Consider the following 10,997-nt stretch of genomic DNA (forward strand, 5'->3'; position numbering starts at 1 on the left):
TGCCATAATACGGAACATTCCAGGCAGCGCAGCAACATCTCCAGAGGCAGGTCTCAACTGTGCTTGGTTCCGGAAGTACATTTTACATTCATTTTTCCCATAAGGTTTCTGAAATATCTAATGTTTGAAATTGCACTTGGGACTAACCAGGGTTGTTGTAAGTAATAAGCACAAGACCTTCAAAATCTGCTTTCTAAACTTTCTAAACGGCTAAATAATACAATGTTTTAGCCAAAATTAAGAAAAAACAACAGTATTATAGACATTAGTTAGCATGTAGCTGCTTAGCCTTCGTCACGCCTTTAAACTCTTCAACTTTACTTCCAGAACCATGGCAAACGTTGAAGTGGGCGGGAACAGCTTGAGCACCTAAAAAGTTACATATTGCACCTCTAAAACGTTGCATGATCTATTAGAAACACAACACAACCTTTTAGTCTTCGGCACACCTGCTAATGTCAATGATTAACTATTTCTGATAAACAGTTGATTCAGACCCATCGACTAGACAGACATTTGCTCAAACTTCCTGGTCCATATCTAAACTCAAACTAGCTCACTTTTTTTATCTCTGTGCCAGCGCGGTAAACAACTTCTTGGGAACCGTGCGCTCGCTCTCTCTCCCCCTTGCAGGCATGTGAGTCCCTACAGAGTCACGCCTGCCCGAGTCGGACACGTTCAGTCAGGCTCCGGCGATGGTTCGCTCGCGGTAGCTCTTATCATAAGCCATTGACGGATTTAGATGATTGATTATTATGAAGAGATGAGTCATTGTGAAAAGCTTAGAGGAGATGGCGGAGATAAGCAGCTAGGAAACAGTGTTGCAAGCATCCATTTGTATTGTGCGGCTTTGGTAAGCTTGTGTTAACAGGCGACGTGCAAAGGGCTGTGTGTGTGTGTGTGTGTGTGTTTCAGAGAGGTATTGCCCTCACTCCGACACGCCCACTTTGGCCTCTTTTTGCTACGACTCGGCGCTTCTGCTGCGTTGGCATGTCCGCTAGTGTGATATGATATGACGCTTTTGATTTGTGTTCATGTGCACAAACAAGTTAGTCTGTGCAGAAGTTATCGGCAGCGGAAGGAGGGGCAGAATAATGGCGGCGCCCGTGGCAACTTCCGGGATAAGATGAATAGGCAATATTTGGAGCTAATTTACTTTTGTTTGTTTTTGTTGGATTAACAACTAAAAGCTTACACTAAAAGCTATTTTATGCCAAAATAAGTAGGGTTAAAATCTTTTGAGCTGCTTCATGTCTCGGCCCAGTTCAGTTTGTCTTCAGTGCATCAGATGTGTCTTTTTTTTTTATAGCAAAAATGGAGATAATAAAGAAAATGGCAGTAGGTTTGCGCAATCTTTCAAAATAAAAATAAAAAAATACCCCAGATAAATAAATGCTGTGATTACTTTTACAAAAGTGACAATTATCTCAAAGCTGAAGTACATGACTTGAGTAATTTTTGTGTTTTTTCCACCAAGGAGTATTTTGTGAAAGCAGTACTTTGTGACAAAGTTAGGCCGCTGTCCGCATCTGCATCTAATAATAAAGTATTTAATATATCCTAAACCCAGCAGTAGGAGCAGAAAGCAGCTCTTTGATTGGCTGTACTTGGGGCGGTCTGCACAAGTTTCACTTTGTTGTCTAAAATAAGAATGATTGTGGATATTAACAATGTGCCAAACTCACAAACTGTGATTTCAACAGATTTTACTGTGTCAACATACATTTGTGGGCATTGCTGTAGATTTAAAAATATTAAAATATCAGTATTGGTTGCTAATATTGGTCCTCAGCCACAGGAGGTTGACAAACATTGGATATCGTATTGTCTCCAAAAATATTCCATTCCTTAAAGTAGGGCTAATATAAATGTTGCAGTGACTTGACAACTAACAGTTTCCCATGGCATAACGCCCAACTGTTCCATCTAATCCACTCCAGTATCTGTCAGAAACCTGAAATGCTGCATACTCCAAAGTGTGATTTGTTGGAAGCAAACAGTTCTGTGCCTGATGCCAGTAAGAGGACGATTTTCAAAACTTCCAAGCCTAAACTTTTCATTCCCTGCTCATATGCACCAGTTTATTTAACCTGCTCTTGTTTCAGGCATGTTATCTGCTAAAGGACACAGTTGTGCAGACAAACAGGAGAACAGGGTTGTAAATAACATTATAGTCGTACTACGTTCAACGTCCAATCAAAAGCGGCCCCACCTGTTCCACTGCACTGCCACTATCTTTCCCAAACACATTCCACTATGTCTGAACTGACACTGGCTTAATGAACCTGTCAAAAGTGTTTGGATCAAATTTCACAAAGCCAGACAGAGTTGTGCCTTTTTCAAAATATGTAGACAAAGTGTAATGCATTTTCTATTGCTTTGCTTTGAGCAGTCAACTCGCTACAGTTGCCTGTTGCTTGTTCAAAGAAGGGCAGCTGTGCAGGTAGGGCAGTTGGCTTTATTGAGGTTCACTCCGGGTTTATCAGCGTGGTCGGCACAGACAAAAAAATGCGGCATCTTTCATCTTCAAAGAGAAATGAGCTCCAATCAGGGGCAATAAGAAGATAATAATGCCAATCTGCTGCTATTACACAGCAGATCACAGAGGAAGAGCAACAAGTGTCTGGGACTGTGGGCACAGAGAGGGGAGATTCACGTGGACACAGTGCCATCTAGTGGCTCATCATGAGCACACACAAAAAACACCCTCCAGTTCGGGAGGAAAAACTCAAGATAATTTGCCTTTTGAATTAAACGTGCACTACCCGGAATACAATCTTATTAGGGGTGAATTATTGATTGAATTTTAATTGAGTCAAGTCCAATCAATGATATTCTTGGAGGGGGTAAAATCATGTGGTTTGGAGCAGAGTTCAGCCTTTGGAAGAAGACATTGGGCTGTTTTTGATAGTTTTTTGTCTTTTATGTTCATAAATAGGGAAATCAATTTTATTTGTTTAATAAGGAAAATAAAATAAAATGAAAAATGTAGATTAAATTTCAATTCAATTCAATTTATTTTTGTAACGCCCAAAATCACAACAACAGTTGCCTCTGAGGGCGACAGTAAAAAATGAATCAAGTCTGTGGTGGCGAGGGGCAATGTCCCAGAGTCCTCTGTCCTTAGACCCTCCTTCTCGGCCAGGAAAAAACTACAAAAAACCTCCTTGGGAAAAAGTAGAAACTTGGAGATTGATCGACATGAGAAATTATTTTGTGAGAGTAAGTTTTTACCATATCGCCCTGCAATAAAATGTGTAAAACATTTTGACACCATGGAGAAGATAGAAGACGTGAATTCAACTATATTTTGATTTCTTTCTTGATGATAGCCAATTCAGTTCTCAAACCAAGGCAGTTGCCCTATTATCTCAAGACAACATTAAACTTGCGAACGCCCCGGATGACAGTGGAGCTTCTATGAGACAACAGTACCCTCTGGTGGTAACTTTATAATAGTGCAGGCAGTGTGTATGAAACACGGAAACATTTAACAAAATCCACCCAAAGGTGTGACTGTAATGGTAACTTACCACCAGCTGATGGGTAAAGTAACCTTTACCCAACTTTTAAACAATATTAATCAAGTAGAAGTCCAAAGTAGTGTCCCAAATAAGTAAGTAAAAATGTATTTTGAGAAACTATAACTAGTACTGAGTAACAGATTGAACATGAAATATACTTAAAATCTGATTCAGGAGTTGATTTATGAGTTGAAGCTCATCTTTTATAGTAGGTCATAAAGCTTTTGTCATAACAGACTTACTCACAGTGGGCAGCCAAATCTACTAAAGTAGGTGTACTTTTACCTCAAACAAAATATTAGTATATAATATTAAGTGGGAGGAAAAAGTATGGTCTCTTAAAAATACTCATAGAAGTAAACATTTTTCAAAAAGTAAATGTAACCGCGTACCACCACCAAGTGTGAGTGTGTAGTCAATAAACAATGCAGAACAAAAGGCTTTAGGTACCATGACCTTTCAATATAAAAGTTGCTATATGAATCCAAGGAATAATTGTAACACATAATCATTAAAACAAACATTAACCATATTTTCTATTTCATGGAAGATGCTATTGTTGCTCTGTTTGACAATATCAATAAACATACAGCTGTCTACTTGCATATGCACTCATTGTAAATGATCAAAACATTACATTTTGTTCACTTTTACGAATTTAAGGCTACTTTTGTAGAGTAGGCAACTTTACTCCCAGTAGTGAAAGATCTTGGAAGACTGCATACTGCATATTGCATACTGCATACAGGTAATACTATGACTCTTTAGCGCTGCTGTCTTTAGTGGCGAAGTGTAGAACTGCACTAGTGTTTTTACTAGTTTTAACGCTCTTTGTCCACAAGAGGGCAGCACCATCAAATAAATACAACCTTCAAGCGAGGAAAGTGTTTAGGCCTGAGTGAACTTATCATACTTATGCATTGTTTTGCACTGCACAGCAAAAGTGTCAAGGTGGGACATTTCCATGAATCAGTGTACAGCAGCAAACTCTACCCTTCCAAGTTCTTTTAAGCCTGAATCACTGGACACTGGAATCACTGTAATTAGCTCTTTATAGGACAGGCAAAGTGCTGGTCATCAAATCCTTTACACTGTGCCATAATGCTGGACAATCCCATTTAATTGCATGGGTTTCATGAGCTCAACGCCTCCTGTCAGTGTGCACAGGCTGAAGACTGAACACACACACACACACACACACACAGGGGACAGTCTGAAGAGCCTGGTGGTCTGAGGCGTCCCCCGGGAGGTCAAACTGGCAATTTCACGCTTCCCTTCTCCCCAAAAATGTCGCCTTTATCCTTCCCAACGAGCAGCGCCGTAAAGGAGTAAAAGAGAAATGCCCACATCCTGAATGAAGATGGCTTACTACTTTGTGTACATGTGAGGATGGAAGCGGTGATGTGGCCATGACAACCCACGCCCCAAAAAAGAAAGTTGTAAGAGGAATGTGCAAAAAGGAGGCAGAAAAGAGGAGTTTGGACGATTTGCATATAAAGAAGTGCAGCTATGTACAACTGTCTGGAATGAAGATAAGCAGGTGGACAATGGTGGAAGAAGTACACGCAGAAATCTAGTGAAGAGTTAAGTATTTTGAACTGTTAAAGTATTAATTGTGCTGATTTTTTGCTCAACAGTAACAATTTGAATCAATTTCCTAATCCTTTGTGTGAATTGTCTGTATATATTTTTGTTTGCTCCAAGTCAGCACTTCAACTCAAAATCTTTATGCAGAAATTAAAAAGTACTTTCTACTTTTCAGTCCAGTCAAAAATAAATCTAAAATCTAGGGTTGAACTGCAAAAACTGGAAAAATGACTTCGGTAAAGTACAGAGATTCTTACGTACAGTATGTTTCCTTCTGTACTTTCCATCACTGCAGGTGAAAGTCAGTTCAAACAGCATCTTTGTCATTTTAGACAAGGCTCTTTTGCAGACAAACCTGCAGAATGTCCAAGTGCCAAAACTGTGTCTAATAAAGTGGCCACAGAGTGTGTTTACCTCAGTGTCTCCATTGGAAGGTGCATGTGTAGCTTCCTTGTGGTCTGCCTCAATGAGCTGCTGTCTATCTCCGTGAGCCCCGGCTGACAGAGATGCTCTGTGCTGTACTGTGTGTCTTTGCTGTTTGCTCTGGACCAGTGGGTGGGGGTCAAAAACAAGTCAAGATCCAGAAGACACTTTATACATTCATTCTGTTGGATTCAAACCAGGACTGTCTATTTATTTACTATTTTTTCCCTCTGTCCGACAGCTCTGGAAGCGTAAAACTGTCACAAGGCCCAACGATCTTTACTGTATAGTTCTACGCAGATTATGCTATGTAAATTTGATTAACACATTCTATAAAGCAAAAGAAAGGATTTGTAATTTAGCTCATGCAGAAATAGTATGAGAAAAATATATTAAAAATAAGGATCTCATTTATAAAGCGGGCATATGGACAAAGTGGTACATATGTTTGCTATCTATAAAAAGATAATTTGGCACGGAAATGTGCAGTCCGGTACAAAACCCCAAGACAATCTGTGCTCGGAGAGACGAGAAGTACGAGGAAGTTGTTTTTGTCTAACACTATTAGCAAGAATTTCTTCATTTTCATAAATCAGATCACTTTACTGAAGTGTTTGAGGAAATGACGTAACATGGCTGATACAATAAACAGTATTAGGTTTATTCCTCAATGGAAAGACACTGTGAACATTGTGTGACACGATCAGTCTCGACACACAAAACCTTATTCCCCCAAAAATGTACGTGAATGAAAACAATCAGTGGAATATTCGTTGTTGTTCAGTTGTTCAATCAATGACTGCGATCTTTGGCAGTATTTTAAAGAAACTTCCAGCAGCCTCTCACGCACAGACTGACTGTTGTGGGAAAAATCTAATTCTTAATAGCTTCCTCATCATACTTACATACAAACACTCGCTGGCTATGTTGTGGTTATCCCTGACGTTTATCTAAAAGCAATCTTAAAGTCATTATATCTGCGAGCTTTTGTGTCTGATGAGATCAAACAAAACAGCCCAATATCTGCGTTATAAACATCAATTGACAGATGGCAGATAACAAATGTATAATTAGAATGAAGAGTTTGAGTAATAATACATTTTAGAGACAGTGACAATTACAGGTTTTGGGTTGGACCTGTCTGGAACTTGAAGCATATTGAAAGATTGATTTTGTACGTACTTCAAATACGGTAAATTGTGTTATTTCTGACAGATTTAAGTTTTAACGGGGAATCCTCTGCAAAGTGATTTGTCCTTTGGTTTTAGAAAGCACTTATAAGCACTTACTCAACGCTTGTCATGTGTTCAGAGAGTTTTCTAATGATTATCTTCCATAATCAAAAGTGCAAAACCTGACCAAACCTGCTACGACTTTATATTATAAGGGCAAGAATAGTTAAAAGTTTATATTATAAGGGCATGAATGTTAAAAAGCCCTAACAAAAGCACTTCACAGAGTATTCCCAGCGGCTTCCTTCTCACACATAAACATATACACCTCTAAAACAAAGGTGCCATTTTGCTCAGGAAGGGTCAGCAGTTCTCTCCATCAGACAGGGGCTTGTTCTTGGTCCGAGCTCAGGCCACCCTCTCCTGGCTCCACCGGCCCCCCGTGCACCCCCCCCCCCCTACCCCCCACCACCCTGGAGACAAACTCCCCATTGTTCACACACTACTAGTAAATGACAGGTCTTCATCCTGGGACAAACTTCACTGGCACCATGCAGACAAATAGGGTGACGAAGAACATCCTTGCCCCGTCCCTCATGGAAGTCGTTAAAAGGTTATCCGACCGACACAGTTTGGGAGGTTGTGTCGTTTTGGACTAGATGAGGTAACGACAAGGGAATGCTTACAATATAAATACAGTATGCACTATTTGATCAGCTGTCGTGGAATATCAAGTCGGTTTCCGCGTCACTCACTCAATCACCTCCACGCAGACAATGTGACAGGCTGCACGGACATGATTAACCACGGCTCAACTTAAAGCCCATAAAAAGACCATTAACACTTGACCACAGCAACTGGATCTGTGTTTGCCCGAGCCACGGTGCTTGTGCAGTAAAGGGTGGTAAGCATTAAGGGATAAGTCTGGTTCTGACACATGAACAACTCATACGTTTGTATTGTTTTTCAAATACAGTTTGGTTGCGATTGTGTTTTATTACAGTAGTAGCAGGATTTTAAAAAAAGAACACCCACATCTCCGGCCAGCGTTAACTATGACTAATTCCAATGCTAAATATGTGCTTTATTATCTATGGTGAATAACATATGTAAGATCAGTTGGTTTTAACAATAATAATCTACTAAATTGAGCCATATGATTTAGGACTATAATTTGTGTAATATATGAGGGAGGAAACTGCCCAGTGCTGAGAACGTTTGAGGTTTAAGTGCAGTAAATGCAAGGCTGTCAGACTGTGACCCTGTGTGTGATCAGCTCGCTAATGCGGTTCACCACAAGAGTATCATATGACAACACAGGCAGCCCGGGCAGGCTGTGAGAAAGTCAAGTCCTGCTTTCTGCAACTGAGCCTCACTCACAAGAGCTGCAGGATCAACATCATCAATGCATTATCAGCTTTTCTTGACCACATGTACAGGACAGGAGCATCTATTTACATGTGCTTCTGTGTGGGCAATGATAGCTGTGTGCAGGACAGACGCTGGACGACCAGGTCAGGTCAACAGACATGCTCCCACTCTGTCATTCAAAGCACAAAGGGAGGAGGAGGAAGAAGAGGCACAAGTTGTGAAGAGTAAAAAAAGGCCTGGTGTTTAGTCAAGGCCCGGTCTCTGACACAAAGTCCGTCTTTGTCTCCCTCCCAGGGTGCCACATAAAGGAATTCTTGTGTGTCGGGGGCTCTGACCGAGTTTATTTGACACTTCAGCTCCCTTTGTCCAGCAAGTGTCCCACCGTCAATGCTGGCCATGAGAGTCACTTGGCATTAGACAGAGGGTCCCTCTTCAGTGGAGAAAGGGGGTCTTGTTTGGAGAAGATTTTTAATGGTGGGGAGTGTGGGGGGGTCAGTGTCAGAGGAGGGGCAGCCTGGTCTGTGCACTCTGCTATATACGCACATATAGTGGGGCTCTGTCCCTTACCAACAAAAGATAGAATTCTTTATTATAAGATAAGATATTCCTTTATTGTCCCACATGGGGAAATTTCATTGGTGCAACGCAGGTAGATACAGAGGTAGATACAGAAGAAAAGAAAAGAACAGATCACATGAGGTCAGAGGAAGGAGATGTGGGAGCTGATGAGAGACGCTTCAGGGAAGTGGACACTTGTGCAGCTCTATGTATACTGGACAGTTCTATCAAGAACCGCATCTGACCTCATGTGGGGAGAACTTATAAAGATGCAGTGTCTTTCAGCTCACACACAGTCACTTGAAGCCTGGCCCTGTCTCACCTGAATGAAGCCACTGTGAAACAGGTGGGTGGACGATTGACCAGCCGGCTGTGGACACTGTATATGCACTGTTCATATACCTCAGTCTGACACAGTCCCGGGCTGTGTGCACCTGGCACCGCAGGTGTATGGACAAATACTGCTCGGAACTCCTTCTACAGTACACATCACTGCAAAGTGTACAGTTATAATAAGCACTGACTGGTGGTGTTCAAAGTCTTCACACATAACTGCACTGTGATACAACAGGTGGACCTGAGCCTGTGGGGAGCCACTGTCAAACCACACACACCCCTCCTCTCTACACTACACACACAGCAGACTGCGCACCAAATGGGACACACAATACATGACATGTCAGAGTCACTTAAGATATGATTGTGGGACAAAAAACTAACTTTATATGATCAGATTAAACAACTGTTATAAATCCCTTTTCCAGAATTTCAAAACATAAGCAACTTCAGGAAGGGACAGATCATATGTTTATACAAATCAAAGAGACGTTACACACAAGCACTAATTAAAGGTCTTTTATCTTTTACTTACCCAACTAATGATGAGAATCCCGGGTCATAAACGTGTCATTATCCAAAGCGTCAGACAGATATATCCCACATATCCAAGGAGGTTGTTTGTCATTAACTTGAGACCTTACGAAGTCGGTCATACGTGACAGCGGCAATGCATCAAGTTTTGTGCGCGTCCAACAAACCCGGGCCATAGTTGGACGTGTCCGGTGCAGGAACGGGACATCCCAAAGCCAAAGCAGGAGCGGGACATCCCAAAGCCAAAGCCGGGGCGGGACATCCCAAACCAGGGGCGCATCCCGTTTGACCCGCGGAGTTCACATCTGGAGCACAGCATCCCTCAAGCCCCGCGATAAAGTTGTACCTCCACATGCTCCAAGTACAATTAGAATCCCTCAAAATCCTTAGGTCCGTTTTGAATCAGCGCATGCAAATATTCATATCCCATTGGAAAACAAAACAATAAAAGTTTGCCATCATTAGTCCACTGGGTCGATAGTCCAGAGTGTTCCTCCAGCGTGAGTCCTGATAAGACGCGCTCCGGTCCATCGCCTGACACACACTGAGCCATAGTGAGAGCGAAAGAGGCAGCACATGTCAGTCTGAAGCAACGTAGTCGCGCAAAGCATCGCGGGAAATGTAGTCTCCGCGCTGACTTAACGCACTGGTGCAGGGGTGTTACGTCTGTGGGTTGTTTTCTACCGTTTTTGCATAATATATTTTGACACAGTTTCTCTCAGACCTGCAAATGTTGTTTTATGTCGTGATGAAGATGAAATAAATAACATACAAACGCATATTTAAAGATACCAATTTGAATCTACTTTAATGGTTTAAAACTGTGAGAAAAACGTATTACATCATGTAACACTTTCATACATAATAATGGCATTTAAGTTTAAAAATGGACATTAAATCTACAAAATGAATAAAGTCAGGTTTAAATGACATACTAGATGCAAAGCCTAGAGGAGATTTAGTATATTTATCCAGTTAGTATTTGAGTGAACTAGATCTTACAGAAGTTTGGCATGGAAATTCAGATTTTATTCTTATTTAGTTAATTTTATTGTATTTCTGTTTCTGTCATTTCTTTGTGATTTGAATGCATTTTTCCTGCTGTGTGAAGCACTTTGAATTGCCTTGTGTATGAAATGTGCTCTACAAATAAACTTGCCTTGCCTTAAAGTTAAAATCAGGCTTAGAATGAGACATCAAAAATCCTTCTGTACAATCTATTCAAATCTTTGTAAGACTGTACAAGACTGTAAAGCGCGCCTGCAGTATCTCGCCCTAACATACATAAGTACTGTACACGCGTATGTGTATTGATTATTGTTACGTCACAAGGGGCTGGTGTGGATCAGTTGCCGTCACTCGTCACCTGTCCATCAGATGCCAAGTTGCGTGTGAGCAGCGTGTAGTGTGAGTGAGTAATAATGATCTGTCGCCTCGCTCAGATACTAAGATGTCAGTGCCTTGAATCATCTCCCTATGAATGAATCTCTTG

General features: G+C 41.2%; 1 long non-coding RNA gene across 2 annotated transcripts in view; it reads right to left on the minus strand.

Moving 5' to 3' along the window:
- Window positions 1–9,766, minus strand: part of LOC140358457 (uncharacterized) — a 66,313-nt gene extending 56,547 nt beyond the window's left edge. For both annotated transcript variants that reach the window (XR_011926711.1, XR_011926710.1), the window contains exon 1: window positions 9,507–9,766. This is a non-coding gene — a long non-coding RNA (uncharacterized lncRNA). The remainder of the gene's footprint in view (window positions 1–9,506) is intronic.
- Window positions 9,767–10,997: the final 1,231 nt, after the last annotated feature.

This window comes from Eucyclogobius newberryi, unplaced genomic scaffold, assembly GCF_026437365.1.
Source record: "Eucyclogobius newberryi isolate DKJ021-1_F unplaced genomic scaffold, fEucNew1.0.hap1 SCAF_13, whole genome shotgun sequence".
NCBI lineage: Eukaryota > Metazoa > Chordata > Actinopteri > Gobiiformes > Gobiidae > Eucyclogobius > Eucyclogobius newberryi.